The 20,731-nt window shown below is 38.0% G+C and overlaps 1 protein-coding gene across 1 annotated transcript in view; it reads right to left on the minus strand.

Moving 5' to 3' along the window:
- Positions 1-20,731, minus strand: part of LOC131382365 (cAMP-specific 3',5'-cyclic phosphodiesterase 4D-like) — a 714,712-nt gene that overhangs the window by 693,463 nt on the left and 518 nt on the right. The gene's annotated exons all lie outside the window — the stretch shown is intronic.

The following is a 20,731-nucleotide window of genomic DNA, read 5'->3' on the forward strand; positions in this document are numbered from 1 at the left end:
CCTCCGGAGTAGTTGTGATTACAGGCATGCACCACCACACCCAGCTAATTTTTGTATTCTTAGTAGAGACGGGGTTTCACCACGTTCTCCAGGCTGGTCTTGAACTCTTTACCTTGTGATCTGCCTGCCTTAGCCTCCCAAAGTGCTGGGATTACAGGCATGAGCCACCATGCCCAGACCTGGAATTTTAAATATTTTAAAGTTAAAACTTAAGACTTCAGAATTTTCAACTTCTAAGAGGCTACTTGGAGCCTCAGAAATATGCTTTCCTTCTTCTCTGTCATTATGGATATTTCACAGGAAAAGTTTGGAGCATTAACCTAGCTTGTTCAGCCTCCTCTTGCCTTCACAGCCTATGGTCAACCATCTCCAACTGAATTCTCTCTGAACTCTGAGATTTCCTAGTATTCTTAACCTTTCACTAAAACCCATACTTACACTGGCCCAATCCATTTCTTCTGCCTTAATTCTGGGGTGTCACATTTTCTCTATTAGTCCGTTTTCACACTGCTATAAAGAACTACCTGAGACTGGGTAATTTATGAAGAAAAGAGGTCCGATTAACTCACAGCTCCCCAGGCTTAACAGGAAGCATGACTTGGGGGTCTCGGGAAACTTATGATTATGATGGAAGGGGAAGGGGAAGCAAGCACATCTTGGCATGGCAGAGCAGGAGAGAGAAAGGGGATGTGCCACACATTTTTAAATACTCAGATCTCATGAGAACTCACTCATTATCACAAGAACAACAAGGGGGAAATCCACCCCCAAGATCCAGTCACCTCCCACCAGGCTCCTCCTCTGACACATGGGGATTACAATTTGACGTGAGATTTGGGTGGGAACCCAGAGCCAAACCTTATCAGTCACTAAGGAAAGTCCCATGATAATACCTTGTAGAACCAAGTCAATCAACCAGTCCAAATGCTGGTCCTCCCTCACTAGACAGTCCCCTTTTTCATCTCTAATACACATCCTAACTTTCTTTTTTGTTGTTGTTTTTTTGGTTTTTGGTTTTTGTTTGTTTGTTTGTTTGTTTTGAGACAAGGTCCTGCTCTGTCATCCAGGCTGGAGTGCAGTGGTATGATTTCTGCTTACTGCAGCCTCTGCCTCCTGGGCTCAAGCAATTCTCCCACCTCAGCCTCCTGAGTACCTGAAACCACAGGTGAGTGCCACCACACCTGGCTAATTTTTATATTTTTAATAAAGATGGGATTTTACCATGTTGCCCAGGATGGTCTTGAACTCCTGAGTTCAAACAACCCACCTGCCTCAGCCTCCCAAAATGCAGGGATTACAGACATGAGCCACCATGCCCAGTCTACATCCTAACTTTTCAAGTCTTTTCAGATCCTCAAATATACTTCTAACTTTCTCAACAAACAGCTTCATTGCCCACTCAACAAAAATTGAGGCAATTCTCAGTGAATTATCTCAATTTTTCCTTCCTTCATATGAAATGTCATAGGTCATCACACACAGTCTCTTTCTCGCCTTCAGTTTTTTTTTTTTTTTTTTTTAAGAGTCAGGGTTACTTTTTCCCAAATGTCCAACAACGATAGACTGGATTAAGAAAATGTGGCAATATACACCATGGAATACTATGCAGCCATAAAAAATGATGAGTTCATGTCCTTTGTAGGGACATGGATGAAACTGGAAATCATCATTCTCAGTAAACTATCTCAAGGTCAAAAAACCAAACACCACATGTTCTCACTCATAGGTGGGAATTGAACAATGAGAACTCATGGACACAGGAAGGGGAACATCACACTCTGGGGACTGTTGTGGGGTGGGGGGAGGGGGGAGGGATAGCATTAGAAGATACACCTAATGCTAAATGACGAGTTAATGGGTGCAGCACACCAACATGGCACATGGATACATATGTAACAAACCTGCACATTGTGCATATGTGCCCTAAAACTTAAAGTACAATTAAAAAAAAAAAAACAGTCAGGGTTACTTTTGAAGTAGCTGGAACTATAAACATGTGCCACCATGTCTGGCTAGCTTTTTTTTCCTTTTTGCAAAGATGAGGATCTTACTATGTTGCCCAGGCTAATCTTGAACTCCTGGACTCAAGCAATCCTCCTACTTCAGCCTCCCAAATTGCTGGGATTACAGGCATGAGCCACCCACTGTTCCCAGCCTTCCCTCCAATCTTGAAGCAGTGTCTCTATTTCTTCCTGAGACCAATCCCTACAGCCATGCTCCTGATTCTATCCCTGCCAGCTCTCTCCATCCTCCCCACCATTTCCTGCATCTTCAAGCCTTTGCCTTTACCTCCTGGATGACCAAGACAATTGCCTCTTTTGGAGAGAGACCTTTTCTTTACCTGTTTCTTTCAAAGTTTTCCTTCCTTTTATTGCCAAGCTGCTTAAGAGAATAGCACACATTTATAAAATCCATGTCTTTCTTCCCATTCTTCCTGAGCCCCATAAATAAGCATCTGTCCTCACCAAGCCAATGAACCATTCTCACTATGGTAACTAAGAAACCCACTCGTCACTATCCCAGGTCTCTGCTCTGAATTTGTCTGCCTCGTTTGCCTAAAGAATGGCCAAGTCCTTCTTAAGCCCTTACTTCTCTTCCTTTCCTTCACTCCACCCCCTCCTGTTCTGTCTCCTACCTCTCTGACTGCTCCTACCCAGTCTCAGTCACCAGCTCCCCTTCATCTTCACACCCCATAGGCAACATTCTCCAACACTCAGCTTTTTCTTCTACATCTTCTCTCTTAGTGACTGCATACATCCCATGTCTTCAATGATCATCTCCATGTAGAGGGCTTTCAACTCCAGAGCCTCCAGCCCTTATCTGTTTTATTGCACTTTGCTTTATTGCACTTTGCGGATACTGTGTTTCTTACATATCACAGGTTTGTGGCAACCCTGTGTTGAGCAAGTCTATCAGCACCATTTTTCCAACAGTGCGTGCTTATTTCATGTCTCTGTCACATTTTGGTAATTCTTATAATATTTTAAAATTTTTCATTGTTGTTGTATTTGTTAGGGTGATATGTGATCAGTTATCTTGGATGCTACTGTTGTAATTGTTTTGGCATGCCACAAACCATGCCCATATAGGACGGCAAATTTAATCAATGAATAATATGTATTCTCTAACTGCTTCACTGACTGGCTTTTCCCATAAATCTCTCCTCTCCTCAGGTCTCCTTCTCCCTGAGACACAATATTGACATTAGGCCAATTAATAACCCTACAATATCCTTGAAGTGTTCAAGTGAAAAAAACAGTTGCACATCTCACTTTAAATCAAAAGCTTGGAATGAATAAGCTTAGTGAGGAGGGCAGGTTAAAAGCCAAGAATAGCCAAAAGCTCCTGTGCAAGTTAGCCAAGTTGTGAATGTAAGAGAAAAGTTCTGAAAGAAATTAAAAGTGCTACTCCAGTGAATACATGAATGATAAGAAAGCAAAACAGCCTTATTGCTGATATGGGGAAAGTTTGAGTGGTCTGAATAGAAGATCAAACCAGTGACAACATTTCCTTAAGCCACAGCTTAATCCAGAGCAAGGCCCTAACTCTTCAATTCTACAAAGGCTGAGAGAGATAAGGAAGATGCAGAAGAAAAGTTTGAAGCTAACAGAGATTGGTTCATGAGATTTAATAAAATAAACTGTTTCCATAACAGAAAAGTACAAGGTGAAGCAGCAAATGCTGAGGAAGAAGTTGCAGCAGGTGAACTGGATAATCTAGCTAAGATAACAAATGAAGGCAGCTACACTGAACAACAGATTTTCAGTGAAGGTAGCTACACTAAACAACAGATCTTCAATCTAGACAAAACAGTCTTATATTGGAAGATGCCACCTAGGATTTTCATTGCTAAAGAGAAGACAATTCCTAGTTTCAAAGCCTCAAAAGACAGGCTAACTCTCTTGTTAAGGACCAATACTGGTGGTAGCTTTAAATTGAAGCCAATTCTCATTTGTAATTCCAAAAATCCTTAAGCCCTTAAGAATTACACTATACCAACTCTCCCTGTGCTCCATAAATAAAGCCACAAGGACTAGATGACAGCACATCTGTTTAATTATGGTTTACCGAATTTTTTAAGCCCTCTGTTGAGATCTACTGCTCCAAAAAAAAAAAAAGATTCCTTTCAAAATATTACTGCTCATTGACAATGCACCTAGTCACTCAAGAGATCTGATGAAGAAGTACAAGATTAATGTTGTTTTCATGCCTTTAACAAAATATTCATTCTGCAGTTCATAGATCAAGGAGTAATTTTGACTTCCAAGGCTTATTATTTAAGAAATATATTTTTGTAAGGCTGTAGCTGCCATAAACAGTGATTCCTCTAATGGATCTGAGCAATGTCAATTGAAAGCCTTCTGGAAAGAATTCACCATTCTAGATGCCATTAAAAACATTCATGACTCATGGGAGGAGGCCAAAATGCCAATATTAACAGAAGTTTGGAAGAAGTGATTCCAGTTCTCATGGATGGCTTTGAGTGGTTCAAGATTTTAGGGGAGGAAGTCACTGCAGATGTGGTGGAAATAGCAAGAGAACTAGAATTAGAAGTGGAGCCTGAAGATGTGATTGAATTGCTGCAATCCCATGATAAAATTTGAAGATTTGAGGAGCTGCTTCTTACAGATGAGCCAAGAAAGTGGTCTCTTGAGATGGAATCTACTCCTGGTGAAGATGCTGTGAACATTGTGGAAGTAACAACTAAGCATTTAGAATATTACATTAACTTAGTTGATAAAAAGCAGCAACTGGGTTTGAGAGGACTGACAGCAATTTTGAAAAGTTCTGTGAATAAAATGCTATCAAACAGCACTGCATGTTACATAAAAATATTTCATGAAAGGAAGAGTCAACTGATGTAGCAAATTTCATTGTTGTCTTATTTCATGCAATTGTCACAGCCACCCCAACATTCAGAAACCACCATCCTGATCATTCAGCAGCTATCAATGTCAAGGCAAGACTCTCCATCAGCAAAAAAATTACAACTTGCTGCAGGCTCAGTGATCATTAGCATTGTTTTTAACAACCAGTATTTTTAAATTAAGGTATGCACTTTTTTTAGATATAATGCTATTTGCACACTTAATCAACTACAGTATACTAGAAATGTAACTTACATACATTGGGAAACCAAAATGTTTGCATGGCTTGCCCTATTGCAATATTCACTTTGTTGCAGTGGTCTGAAACTGAACCCACAATACTCCCAAAGTATGCCTATGCTGAGACACTAGCCCATTTCTATGGCCTATTAGGTATCCTCATGTAGTGAGCCCAGGGATAGTCTGGTATGTGGAACAGAATGAGCATTTTTACCAATAGTTATATGGTTTTGGGCAAACCATGTAACACCTGAGTCCCAATTAGCAGTAATAATAATAGTACTTTCCTCACAGATTTGCTGGTGAGGATTCAGTAATATGGGAAAATAAGTTTATTTATATTGATTTAGCAAACACATACAGTGCTTACTATATGTCAGAATGGCTTATAATACTTTATAAATAATAACACTTTACAAATAATAACTAATCTAATCTTCATAATGATCCTGTGAGGGAAACAATGTTAAAATTCCCATTTCACAGATAAGAAAACTGAGGCACAGCCAACTTAGATCATTTGTCCCAGGTCACACAGCTAATAAGCAGCAAAGCCTGATTCCAACCCAGACAGTCTAGCACCGGAATTCCTACTCTTGATCACTACCATAAGCTGCCTCCAATCATACTGCCTTTCTGCCTTTGAAAGCACTATGGAAATCTAATTATTATTATTAAATGAAAAATCCGAAACATAAGCACCCCCTTGCACTTTGATTCTCTTTCCTGAGATCCTTGTTGGTTAAGGACATCAATCCTGTAAACTACAACCTCATTACCAGAGAGCTTTCCTCCCTCTCTTACCCTAAAGCCCATTTTACTTTACTCCCTCTCTTACCCTAAAGCCCATTGTTGCCAAATCTTATTGTGTTCAACTCTGAAATGGCTGTCTTATTCTCACTGTCAGTGCTTCCACTCAAGTCTATTTCATTGTCACCCAGGCTACAAATGGTCTCTGACTTAGGATGGTTCAACTTAGGATTTTTCAACTTTGTGATGGCGCAAAAGTAAACACATTTGGTAGAAACCATATTTTGGATACTTTTTCACTTTCAGTACAGTATTCAACAAATTACATGAAATATTTATGTAATTTACTTTATTACGTGATTTATATTAGGTGATTTTCCCCAGCTGCACGCTAATGTAAGTGCTCTGAACACATTCGAGGTAGGCTAGGCTAAGCTATGACATTTGATAGGTTAGGCATATTAATATTTTTGGGACATAACCTATCATAATTGAGGATCTGAGAAAGACAGACAGACAGGAAGGAAGAAGGAAGAAGAAAAGAAGGAGAAAGGAAAGGAAAGGAAAGGAAAGGAAAGGAAAGGAAAGGAAAGGAAAGGAAAGGAAAGGAAAGGAGAGGAAAGAAGGAAGGAAGGAAGGAAGGAGGGAAGGAAAGGAAGGGAGGCAGAGAAGCAAGGGAGGGAGGAAGGAAGAAAGAAAGGGAGAAAGAGACCTCCTATATTTTGGGACAACTGGTGAAATTTGAATAAAGTTTGGAGATCAGACTTCAGATATTAGATATTACCACATGGGGTAATGGGGTATGATGTCTGCAACTTACTTTCAAATGGTTTAGAAAAGTGCTCTTAATAATATGCATATGTTAAAGAACAAGAGAATCATAAAGTAAATGTGGCAAAATGTTAACAATTGGTAAATTCAGATGAAGAATATCCTAAAACTTTTTGACAATTCTTGCAACTTTCTCTAAATTAAAATTGTTTCAAAAAGTTTTTTTAAGCTAACAAATCTTGCTGCCCTGGCACACACACAGCTGATCATGGCCTTGCCCCACCACTCCACTCCTCAGATCCCCTCACCAAAGTGTCAATGGCTCCCCATGCCAACCCAAAAAGTCAAAAGAGTTCATCTGGTATGCAATCCATACTACCATATGCTTTCACCTCTGTCATTCCAATTTCATGGTGCTCTTCCCAACACTATGCACTCTACTCCCTCCCTGTTTGATGTACCATGCTCCCTGACCCCACCCCAGCCCCCAGCATTATTCTGCTTCAAAGCCTTTGAAGAGGCTATTTCCTTTACCTAGAGTAAAACAACCTTTTTTTCCTAAAGATAAGCATCAGTCACATCCTTGCCTCAAGGCCTAATTTGAATCCTATTTTTTCCAAGTCATCACTCAGATCCACCCAGTTGGAATTTTTTTATCCTCCCAAGGTGGGTGTTGACCTCTGTGTTTGGCTTACTGTCTCAGTCCGTTTGAGCCGCTATATAAAAAAAAAAAAAAAAAATACCTTATACTGGGCAATTTATAAACAACAGAAATTTATTGCTCATAGTTCTGAGAGCTGTGAAGTTCAAAATCAAGGCACCAGCAGATTAAATGTCTGGTGGGGGCTCATACCTTATAGACAGCACCTTCTATGTGTCCTCACGAGATGGAAGGGGCAAACAGGCTCCCTCAAGCCTCTTTATAAGGGCACTAATTCATTCATGGAGAGAGAGCCCTCATAACCTAATCACCTCCCAAAGGCCCCCCTCTTAATACCACCACTTTGGTGATTAGGTTTCAGCATATGAATTTGAGAGGGATACAAAAATTCAGACTATAGCACTTACCTCCACTCCTTATACTGGAAATTTTATTTATGTGTCCTTCACCCACCAAATTAGGAGTTTGCAGAGGCTGGTAAAAATGTGGTTTTCATCTTTATAACCCTTGTCCCTTTTTAAATAATTTAAAAAATGTGTGCTGCCAGGGCTGATCAGCAGATTCAAGGCGACAGGGCAAGGCGCAGTTCTGGCAATGAGCTTCACTAAACATGTGAAGTCATTCAGACACACTTTCCACTCTCCACAGCTCCCAGCTCTGCAAGGAAAGGCAGAGAGGAGAGACATCCTCCACAGGCTCGCCTTACCACCAGCAATGCTCCTGTGTGGAGCTCCTCCCCTTTCCAGAAGCCCCTTCATTCGGTCAGGTCAGTTTGTCACACCCTGCCTCAGACCTTCCAGCAAGCTCTGTGCAGCTGCTGCTGGCAGAGAAAGGATGTGTGCGAAGCTGCTCTACCTGCAGGTTAGAGTCTCTCCAGGACTCTAAATGCTTGAATGGCTTTATTTTCAATACTTTACCTTTTTTTAAGAAAAAATAAATTTAAGCCTTTTGACAAAACTTACGTAAAAGAGTCTTTTTGTAACTCCTTAGAAAGTTCTAGAGAGAAAACAAAATAAAGGTGCTCAAAAGGAATAGAAATTCAATTCTGTTTGCTTTCTAGGTCTTTTTTCCCCTAATGTCATCCTCCCTAAGCACCCTGTCTTTCTTTCTTCTAGTGCCCATAGGTTTTGTTCAAATCAAGGCTCAGTTTCTCCTTCCATCTCTTCCTTCTACTGACAGAGTCTAAGGCTCAAGGGCAATTAAGTCACTTGGCCAAGGTTATGTTGCCCTAAAGTGGCTCTAGGTTTGTTAGTGGGTTTATACATCCTACAACTGGAGCTTAGGATCAAACAATGAGATTTGGGGATTGCACATGTAGTTATGGCCAGAAGAGCCAGGTCCTTATAGGAGAATAAGGAGAAAAATATAAGGCCAAGATCTGGACATTGGGAAACCTGCACTTAGGGGACACAGGAAGTCATCTTATGATGAAAATGGCTTCCCATTAAACTCCAAGAGATTACTTCCTAAAACTCATTCTATAATAAGGAAAACAAAATATACCACTCTTAATTAAGATCTAAATACAAGAACCATTCTTTTTCCTTTCATTCATTTAGCAAGTATTGATTAATGTCTATCATATACTAGAAATGTTTCTATGTTCTAAGGAGACAGTAGTGTACAAAACAGACTGTTTGTACACTGTTTAAGTTCCTATTTGCAGAGGATTTACCAGAGCTAATCTTGTAATACCTGAAAAATCAGAGACTTCCTAAAACAAGCTATTTATTCTCTATGAACTTCACTTCTCTCATCTGTTAAATGAAAAAAAAACAAAAGACAATTACCACCTACATCACATAGAGTTGCAAGGAAAGCTTAAGTCATATAGAAAGTGCCTAACATAGAGTGACACTCAGTAGATAATCAATAAGGGGTAATATCTAATTCTGATTACATACTACCAGAGTTATCCTTCACTATCCCTCAGGACTCAACCTAACAAATAATCCTGTCAGCATGTTCTAAATCCAATCATTCTGATATAACCCTAGAGATTTTTGCTATTTCTGCATTCAAGTCTGCACTACACTCAATACTTTTTCCTCACTCCAAGTAATAACTATAAAATCATCGTTTTTACATGCAAGTTTTATACATTTCTAATCCACATTAAAATCATCAGTAACTATTAAAATTTAAAAGTCCATGCATGTGACACAGCACCTAAAAGTAACTGAGATGTCACCGGAAGTCTGTTGGGTCTACTTTGGGAGATACTTCTCCACAGGCTCGACTTGGCAGAACTGATCACAGTATCTAAATTTGGCTTCTTTAAATGAAACACATTTTGGAGAGCTCCACAGTCTGCCATCCTCTCACAATCTCCACTGTTACTCTCCTAACACAGCCCCTGACATGACTGTCATAGCCTCCCAACTTCCACCCTTGCCTCCCTACAGCCTGTGCCCCCACAGCAGTCAGAATCAGACCATGTCTCTTCCCTGCCCCAAATCCACCAATGGATTGCCATGGCACTTAGAAAGAAGGTAACGAGCTTACTGTTGTCTACAAAGGCCTTGCGTGATCTGGTCACCGGTTGTCTCCCCAACCTCACTTCCTACCCTTCTTTCCATTGGAAGTACAGCTGCTGCAGCACCAAACGCCATTCAGACAGCCTTGCATCCACTAATCCCCGTTTGCAGCACACTTTGCCCAGATTGTCATGGCTCACTCCCTCACTTCAGAAGCCTTCCCTCAACACTAATCAAAAAAGCACCTCCGCCATCATTCCCTTTCTGCTCACCTTGCTTTATTTTCTCAATAACCCTTATCGCTGCCAAGCATTAAATTATGTATTCACACATTTGTTTAATGTCTGTCAATACCCATTAGATTATAAACTCTAGGATGGCCTCCATTTTGTCTATTTTTACACTAGTATATTACTAATGCCTGAAATAGTATGGAAGTCACTCAACAAATATATATTTGTTGGTTGAAGGTATGCGTGACTGGGCAAAGTGGATAACCAGTATTCTTTAAAATATGTCCAGTTTGAAGTTCCTCTATGACATGTAGAATAGGCAGGAAGAAGTGCAAACCTGGAGTTAAGGAGAGAGGAAATCAAACAGCAAGAACATATGAAAGCATGATCAAAACCCCACAGACTCACCCAGCAAATGCTATAGTAATAGCGGCTCCAAAATACAGAAATTGATTAGAGACAGAATAGAGCTCAGGGATAGATATGAATAAAACTGAAAAAGAACCAACCTCATTATTCAAGAATTTGTGGCTTAAACTCAATTTGCTTTAAAAAGGAGGAGTGAGGGGAGAAGTGTGTAAGTAAATAAGCAAAATTTTAATTTTAGCCTGTAATAACAACTTACTCCCTGACCAAGCTTTAAAAACAGTGCTGAAAAGTAACCAGGTAAGTTGAGCTTTTTTCTGTTTGTTTGGTTTGGTTTTACACAGTATGTAAAGGTTAAATTTCCAAAAGGGAGGCTGTTAAGATGGAGGAAAAAAGGTGAAATGACTTCTGGTAGACTGAGCGTATTAATGGCCCAACTCATGGCCTTCCTATGTATGCACACTTTGACTCATAACTTTACAATCTTCCACTTGGACTCTGAGTTCCACCACAAACTGCTTTGGCCAGTGGGATGTTAGCAAATGTGACACACACAGAGACTTGAAAAGTGCATGTGTGTTGCCAGCTACCATTTTACACAACTGGACTTGCCCATGCTTCCACCCCAGACACCACTATGAAAACATCCCTGAGCTAGCCTGCTGGAGGGATATGAGAGACGTGGGAAGGAGCATTGACTTTACCAAGGAAGGTCATCTTGGTCTGCCAGCTAACTCCTAATGCATGAGTAAGGCTTGCTAAAATAATCAGAATCTGCTTAGATAACCAGAACTCCCCAGCCAACTGGTAGACTCATGAAAATCTTCAATGATTATCCTTTTAATCATTTATCCATTTAATCCAAAACTATGTTTTGGAACTGTTTGGTACACAACAATAGCTAACTGATACAACTTGGATAATTCCCTCCAAATAACAAAGGAAATTAAAAGAGGAGGTTGAAGGAGTCCCTTAAATTCAAATTCAAGGTCATAATTTTAAAATATTTTATCTAAAAGTCTAAAGCATTTAAAAAACAAATTCGGCAAAAGAATTCTGGATTTTCTGGTAAAACTTTTTAAATCATTTGAAAACAAGATTATGAGAAAATACATTTAATGTAATTGCAATCCAAAGCTGAACCATTAGCATCCCCTTAAATTATAAAAACGGGGTGTTTTTTTACAAGTATAAATAACTTACACCGAGTAAGCTGTCTGGTTTTCTTCACGGCCTCCAAGAAAAACAAAATGGAGCCACGTACGTTCACTTCATCCTTCAGTAATTCTACTCTATCTAGCCTCATCACAGGGGACTTCTCATTTCCATAGCACTGGAGTCTATTTTCATTAAAAGAAACTATTCCTTCCTTCATCTTTAAAACATTAACTACCTTCTTGTATATATACCAGATTCACTTAAAGAACTATAGCTAAAAGAAACCAGCAACTATTTGCTTCTATTCCTGCTTTTGTATTGGCATAAGCACTACCTCTTTTCCCCTCCAAGGTTACCTTTTCTTTTTTCTTTGCATATTTCCCAGGAGCTCTGCACTAAAGCATAAACTTTCACATTAGAGACGTGAATAATAAAGCAGAGACCAGAGGAATACATATGCTGGTTGAAGAGGCTTTCTCACCCAGCCTCCTTCACGCTTGCAGACTCATACCCAGTGCAGTTGACAATTTTAGTTCACGCAGAATCCATTGTATATTCTGTTCCATAAACATACACATCTTTGTATGAGGAGAAAGTGAACCAAATTGAGAACATTATTAAAGACACAAGTAATAATATGCGCTGTAGAGCCTTCTAGTATGCTGAGTCTCATTTGGTCCTCCTTGTGTGGCAAGCATAGCCTGGATTCCTACCTCTGTTTTACAGGCAAGGAAACTGAGGCTGGCGGTGGCAATGTAACTTGAAGTTTCTCCTTTATAAAGTGACTGAGTCAGGATTCAAACCCAAGTTCAAGATCCTTTTTTGTACACTATGCTTCTGAATCTTACAGCGTTGGGGAGGGGGAAGTTTTCATGTAACAGAAAAGGACAACAGACATATTTACATGTACTTTGAATACTTGCATGAAAAAAGGAGCTACCAACTGGTAATATCTCTAGAACAACATTCTACAGCACACAACAGAAAGCTATATAATTTTGCATCGTGTTATATACTGATCACACTAGAGCAACAAATACTAAAATGAAGATTCCCAAACAACTTGGCTTGACAATCACAGCTTCACCACCTCTTAATATTCACAATGTGCTACTGAGGGCTGTTTGTTCTTTATCCAACATAGCCTACTGCAATAAACTCTTGTTTATCCAAAATACATTTAAGGGATGTGGTGCTGCAAATAATTGAACAGGCAGGTTAGTGGAGACTACTAAATATAGTAACATCTCATTTATTTCTGCCTCTGTTCAATTTTAAAGCTCTAGAACAGGGTTTGGTAAACTCTTTTGTAAAAGGTCAAATATTAAATACTTTAGGCTATACAGACCGTATGGTCTCTGCAGGAACCACTCAGTTCTGCCCTTACAGTGTGTGAAAGCAGCAGTAGATGATATACAAACAAAGGAGCATGGCTGTGTTACAATAAAACTTTATTTACAAAAAACAGATTTGGCCTACAGGAAGTAGTAGTTTGCCAACCCTTGCTCTAAAACATAACCCTCACCCAGAAGGAAAAAATGCAGTCACGTCTTATTTACTCTCAGGGGAGAACTGACACCCTCAGTGACACCTATTCTCTCATTTTATACGTAGGTTTTAGAAACGAGGCTATTTTCTTGCTTACAGCCTATAGCAAAATAGGAGCAGGAATTTTACAGCAAGGGTGCTAGTACAGGCCAGTAGACTGAAGTCCAAACCCTTAGAACATCGCCAGAGGGCTGATGCAGTAGAGCAGTCTGGGCCAGTTAGTGTAAGGGCAAACACTCTCCCTAAATCCCTTCATGTCCTCTTAATCATCTCAGTATCACCTCAATCAGTATCACCAAAGGAAGATTCTATTTAATCTCTCTAAAACAGAAGAAACAGAGACGCAGGAATCCATTTGGAAAGACCCATGAAAACTGGCTACATCTAGACGTTTTGAAACTGACTGAATAAACTTCAGCTATCTAGAAAATATATTTTGTCAAATAATCAGTTCCCCAAATAATAATAAGATGACAAACATTTATAAAGCACTATGAGACATGCATCATTCCAAGCAATTTTGGAATTAATAGACATAAAATGTAAAGCGTTTTATGTATATTAATTTACTTAATCTCTACAACAACCCAACCAGTTAGGTACTATTGTTATCCCATTTTTCAGATAATTAAATGGAGGTACATGGAGATTAATTAATTTGTCCAGAGTAACTCAGGTACCAAGTGGCAGAGCTGGGATCTGAACCCAGGCAGTCTGGCTCCAGAGACCACAGAGTTATGGGTTGATGCAAAAGTAATTGCCGTTCTTGCCATTTTAATGACAAAAACCGCAATTACTTTTGCACCAATAATTGCTACACTATGCTGAGGCATTACTTTATACCCATATGTGGACTGCCTTAGTTCAAAGACTAGAAATATAATAAATGTGCTTAAAATATCTATTAAATAGAATATAATCTTCAGAATCTTAAAACTGAGACATGTCAGTGTTTTCAATGCCTCAGGGTGAAGAATGCAAGTGCCTATTATTATTGTTCAGTTTCACCAAAATAAAAAGATTGCTCGGATGTTAGACTGAGGATATTTTACTCTTTTGGTGTTGTATTTTAAATTGTTTTTGGAATGAGCCAGGGAAATAAACAATAAGTAAATGGAGTTATGGGAAAATTCTTTTTAGGCATTCCTAGTCTAATCAGATAAATATGAGAATGTGACATGAGTTAGTGCTTCTGTTTTTTAGGTCAGGATATGAAGATTAAAACAGTTTCTATTTGTTGTCTTTATTTCTTAAATAGCTTGATTATAAATTTGGTTTATAGGAGAAAAATAATTTAGTTGTTAAAATAGCTGAGTTTATTATTGGCTTAACACCCAACAAAAATATTTTAACCTAATATATCGAAGGTAAAGGACTAAAATTGGTTTGACAGGCTTATGACTTTTATTGAAACTGATGTTTTATTAACAGAAAATTAACAGATTTGGATTTTTTAAATAGAATAATCTGAAAAAAACATTGTTTACTGAGAGGTAACTGTGTTTTTTTTGTTTGTGATATAAATACTTTTGTTGATCCCTAGAAGTTCAGAGTGGAGAAAAATCTTCTAGCTTCTGGAAAACAGAAGCTACAAACCAAGCTTATGTTAGTTGCACCATTTGCTCAACTCCATGCAAGAAAAATTTCTCCAAAATCTACCTGTACACTTACTTTATAGCAGTTTTCCCCAATAAGAAGTTAGCGTTTACTGCAAAGTTTATAAAATACCAAGGAACTTTGGGGAATGAATGAACTTTGATTAGCCATTTCATCTTCCTTGACAATTTTTCATTTTCTCCCCACCTTTTTATAAAACTACAAAGCAAGGGATTCAAATACCTGACATAGAAGAGGATGGGTGAGGTAAAGAAAGAAAAATATCCCAGGACTACTTTTTCACTATAAGACATAAGTATTAAATCACAGCAATCTCTATAATCACAATGTTCAGTGATATTTTAACAGCCTTGGAAATTTTTTAACATATGGATCAAGAATTTAAAAGTAAAATCATTTTCCTAATTTCTTCCAGATGGTAAATATTATAATTTTTTTCATTACCTTATTGGTTACAAGGCATAGATTCTACACAGACATACTGAAGAACAGGAAGGAAAGAAAAGAGAAAAGAAAAAAGGATATGGCAGAAATAGCTTAGTTGATCATTGTTGTGGATAGAATGTTCGTGTCACCCCAAAATTCATATGCTGAGATCTAATTCCCAATGTGTTGGTGCTTGGAGATGGTGTCTTTGGAAGATAATTAGGTCATGAGAGTGGAGCCATCAGGAATGGGGTTTGTGCCTTTACAAAAAGAGGCTAGAGAGCTAGCTCACCCTCTTTCTACCATGTGAAGATACTGGGAGAAGTCAGCCACTTGCAACCCAAAAGACAGCCCTCACCAGAACCTGACCAGGCTGGCACACTAATCTCAGAATTCCAGCCTCCAGAACTGTAAAAAAATAAATAACTTTTTGTTGTTTATAAGACACCCAGTTGATAAGCACATAGTTGTTGTTTATAAGACACCCCATTGCTGTTACAGCAGCCTGAACTAAGACAATCACCAAATCAACTTTTTATTCTTCCCAGACACAAATAGGACTATAGCCCCAGCTTCCCTTTCACTATGTGGGGCCATGTGACCAAGCTCTGGCCAACAGAAGGTGAGCAGACTCCTATGAGTTTTCTCCTTTGCCAAAGCACAGACACCAGGAAGCTGGTGGTGACAACAGGTGATAAGAGTGGAGTCACAAGAACACTGCTTGAATGAATGAGAAGAATCTGCCCATCAAGAATACTCACTTTAGGCTTTGATTGAGAGAGAAATAAACTTTTCAGTTAAGTCAACAAGATTTCAGATTTTATATGTTATAGCAGTTAACATTACCAAAACTAACATGTAGAATCTAATAAGGATATCTAAAGCTCTGGAAATGTATTTCCTGGAATGGTACAACTTTATTCCTTTCTTGTTGATTTTAGATTTTATAACATAATTGTGTATCTCAGATGTTATTACCATATCTTCCATTAAATATCATGTTTGTAGATAATTGTCCTAGCTGCAAAATATATAGATGCTTATAAATTTTGTTTTAGCAATTTTAAGTAGCAATATATATTGTCAGTACATCCTAAACTGAAAGGGCAGAGATCTGGATTCTAGTTCCAGGTATTCTAGGTTCCTGTCTCAGTTCTACTGTATATGAAACTTAAACCTGGTAACATCTTGGTTCCACCATTTATTTGTCAAATATGGTGACTGAACTAAATAAGGCTGGAGACTCTAAAAAGTAAAATTTTATAAGAAAATTTTTATGTTTCTTTTTTGTGGGTGGGTGAGGGACAGGGTCTCACTCTGTTGCCTGCCCAGGCTGGAATGCAGTGATACAATCACGACTCACTGCAGCCTGGAACTGACAGGCTTAAGTGATCCTCCCACCTCAGCATCCCAAGTAGCTGGGACCACAGATGTGAGCCATCACACCCAGCCAAGAAAATTAATATATTTCTACCCAGTACTTTTTGTATATATTACAGATTGGTCATTCCTTCATTATCAACATAGTAAATATTTTGAGGAGAAAAGTAGCAACCTCATAATAACCCTTCCTCTTTAAGAATTATCCTAAAAGTTCTGCAAACATGAAACTAGGTTATAAGCTCCTTGAGGAAACTATGTCTTGTTCATCTTTGTGTTTCTAGCACCTAACTCCCGGTTTTTGCTGAATAAAAAAGTCTTATTGAGAAGTTAAAAAAAAAAACATTATTTCACTATGGTTTTAAATTACTGAAGAAGTGTTCTTATCCAATCACCAAAGGCACAAAAAGTCAGGTCAATGGTTCTAGATCCAGTTTTCAAATACTACTACAAATGAAATTGTTTCATTCCTAGAAAGTTCTCTCATGAATTTCTGGGTGAACTGTGTGAGATAAAAGTGGAGAGAATCCATTCCAGTTTAATATGTTTTACTTATCGTGATTCCTCTATGATTTCACCAATTTTTTAAAAAGGGTTCAACAGGTGAAATGGGTAACTGCTTTAACCTAACCAATATTGCTGTCAGGAAATCATCAAACTATAACAGCAGTGAGCTGAAACCACCGAAATGTAGGATGCAGCTATGGACATTATTCCAAAAAGCATAATGATCTTCTGAAGCAGACCCACCTAAAAATTTCGGATTCAAAACTGCTAATTGATCTTTCAAATCATGCAGAAAGTCATTTTGACCATTCATTGTATCCCTGAGATGAAAAGACCTACTAGGAATAAGCAGCACCTTAAAACCTACATGATTATTTCCTTAGCAAAATTTAATAATGAGAGTCAAGACAGGAATTTTTTTAAAAAATCCAAGAACATCTGTCAGTCTAAATTTCCTAACCCACTTTTTCCTGTGAGGAAAATATGTCCTCTAAAACTTCGTCATTGGCAACTCTAAATGTAGGCTGTGAAGGAATGCTTATCTAACTATTGGCTTAGTGCTGTATCTAAGTGGAAAGAAAATTACGGCACAAGCTTAACCAACAAGAACATTCATCCTGGTTGAGGGAAGCAGACATAGCTTAGAAAGTTAGTCAATCTAATCAATAAGAAATATATCTGATACTTTCCATTTTAAAATTGAAAATTTGCAAAGAATTTTTATTAATATACTGATAATTGTCGCTATATGTAACATTTATATGGCTATGGCACATGGAAGTTTACTAAATATGTTTTCACATACAATGCCATATTCATTTATCACAGTAAACCTATTGGTATTTTTAATACTCAAGTAATAGATGGATCAGCACTGAAGCTCCAATGGGAGCTTCGATGGGAGCTTAAACAAATGTAAGGTCCAAAAGCCTTCATAACATTAGGATCAAACAGTGAAGATTTTCTTTGCTTCAAAAGTTTTGTCCATTACTGGGAATATGTTTTAGAAGTAACGAGTCCTAACCCTAGCGTGATGAGCTACAGTCATAATGATAGTGTACATGTACAGCACATTACAAATTACATATTACAATGTTCTTTTGACAAGCACTTTCTCATCGTGATATAGATATTCACCAATCTAGTAAAATATCAGAACATATATCATTATTTTCATTTTAAAGACATAGAGACTGAGGCTTAGAAAACATTTCATGGCCTGAGCGTGGTCCCATTGACTCCAAGATTAATTCACCAAAATGTTCTGCTTCTTGAAATCAGAAATCAGAGGAACACAGTTATAATTAAGTTGGAATCATTGATTGTCTTGAAATTAAATGAAAGCTCCTCCTCCACCAGTGTCTAGCTCCACAAAAGGAGGGACTTAAAGAAATGTAAGGCATTTAACTCTTTGGTGGTGTGCTTTTTCTGTGGAAAGGGGGACATTTGCTTCATTCGTTTTGTTCTACTTTTTTAAAAACATGCTCAAGGTAGACAGCAACTCTTTTGAAAACACAAAGTAAGAATAATTAAATTCTTGGGCAAGCTGAAGAAATCAAATCAGTCCTATATATAACACAGGAAAAACGTTGGAGGGAAGAGCAAGTTTTTCCAAAAACAAAATTCACCAAAAAAAAAAAAACCCACTGGAAAATGTAATTCAATCAAAAAATAATATTTGTTTCAATTTGGATTTATGTCTTTGCTTCAGTAGGTAGTGTTAATAGTCTCCAAATGCCAGCGTGTATTCATGAACACTTAGCAAGTTCATGATGTGATACATTCCTTTTTGGATACATCTTTTGTCAAATCCATCTGTCTATGGCAGATATGCATAGTTTTACAGAACCTTATCTGCAAAAGAACTTCCACAGTTAGACAAAAATGGCTTTAGAAAATTGAGAGGAGTGGATAGAAGAAAGATCAACTATCGCTGTTTGGGGGATTTTTTTTTTGCTTTCCCCACCATGCCTTGCCCCCAGCCCACTGTCCACTGGGCACCTGGCACCTCTAGACTCCATTTCTTAAAGCTCTGTTCTTTCACAAGTAAGAGATATGACTCTGGCATCTCAGGAAGAACAGAAGAGATGGAAGTCCCAGAGGAAAGTATCGATGCAAGACGTAAATACTCCTAGTATACACCCACCAGAATTTCCCTGAGCCTTGGTTTTAAACATCCTCTGAATTATACAGGCAGCTGATTAATGTTTGATAATTAAGCATTTTTATGTGATTCATCTCAATAAGAGCCCAAGCAAGGTAACGTAAACAATGAAGGCATGAAAAGGTGGAAGGACATGTGAATACTACACCAAGTGGGCCACATGGACCCAAGGAAAAAGAGGAGCTGAGTTGAAGTCAGCAGCTGACTCAGATAAAGCAGCTTCAACTCTACTACTTCTTACTCTTAGATGGGCTCCAAACCAGCTTGAGGGATGGGATTATATTTCTTTTATAGATGCACTCCTTTCTCCCACTAATACAGTCAGTTAGGAATGTATAGCTAAGAATGAGCCAACCATTACTATTCGTGTCTACGGCTACAGAAACTCAATAAATCAACTCGCTATTCTGGGTCAATAAATGAACTCATTATACTGTTTCTTCATGAAGTAAATGTGTTTCTAAGGGAATGTATTAAAATTACATTTTTTTAAATCTATGTATTTTGCATATATTTGGTTGATACAGAAAAGGAGTCTATGTTGGCTACTTTTCTTTCTTTCTACAAACTTCAATCATTGGTGTGATCTGAAAGGGGGTAATATTTCAGAAAGCAAACATATTTTTAACAACAAAACTTCGCATTTCCAGTGTGTTCTAAACACGACATTATGCAAACCACAACTAACATCTCTCTCCTACTGGCTAAATCATGCCAGTTGTTTAGGTGCAATCAAAAATAAACCACTAATGTTATTTTTATAGGAATTGGCAAGTAATTGCTAACTATAGCTATTAAAAGTTTATATTTGCCACAGGAGCCTGTGATTTTAAAAACTGTTCAAATGATTTATGCTTGAGAGTTATACATAGCACAAATATATACATTTGTATCTGCAGGTCTAAAGAGGAAAAATTAGACAAAAAGCAACTTGAAAAGCAACCCCATTTTTTTAAAGACCTAGCTTTGTGCTGTATCGAGAAAAAGTATAAAAATTATTTGGGAGGAAGAAAAATATTTCTAAGCACTAATTTCATAGGCAAAAGCCCTATTATTTTTTATGATAGGCTAGGAGAAATCAGTAATGATTTAAAAGCAAAAAGTAAACTGCTCACATTTACCAATCTATATTCAGTATTAATTCTACCCTGCAGTGTATGCTATAGAAGGTAATGAAATGCTGATGTTTTCTGGTTTTTCACTTCGATCTGCTCCAGCTTTAACCTAAACCTTGTCAGCAACAGAAGTTACCCCCCAGCAATCATACAAACCTAACAATGGCTTCCCTGGCTTAATTTGATCTGCTCCCATCACAAATTCCAATCCACATACTTTCTTCTGTTATAGTTGTGTCTATATGTGTTTAATGAACTTTTTATAAGTTTTTACAACAAGCTCATGGTTTTTCATTCAGCCCTCTACCACATAAACAGAACCACTGAAGAGCATTTTTGGTCATATAAAAATGTTTTAGTTATTCATAGTGTATGTCTTCAATTGGCTGCAGATTACAGTGAACAAAAGTATTGCTGCCATCATTTTACATTTCTCTTGTTACTGTGCCC

This window comes from Hylobates moloch, unplaced genomic scaffold, assembly GCF_009828535.3.
Source record: "Hylobates moloch isolate HMO894 unplaced genomic scaffold, HMol_V3 SCAFFOLD_23, whole genome shotgun sequence".
Classification (NCBI taxonomy): domain Eukaryota; kingdom Metazoa; phylum Chordata; class Mammalia; order Primates; family Hylobatidae; genus Hylobates; species Hylobates moloch.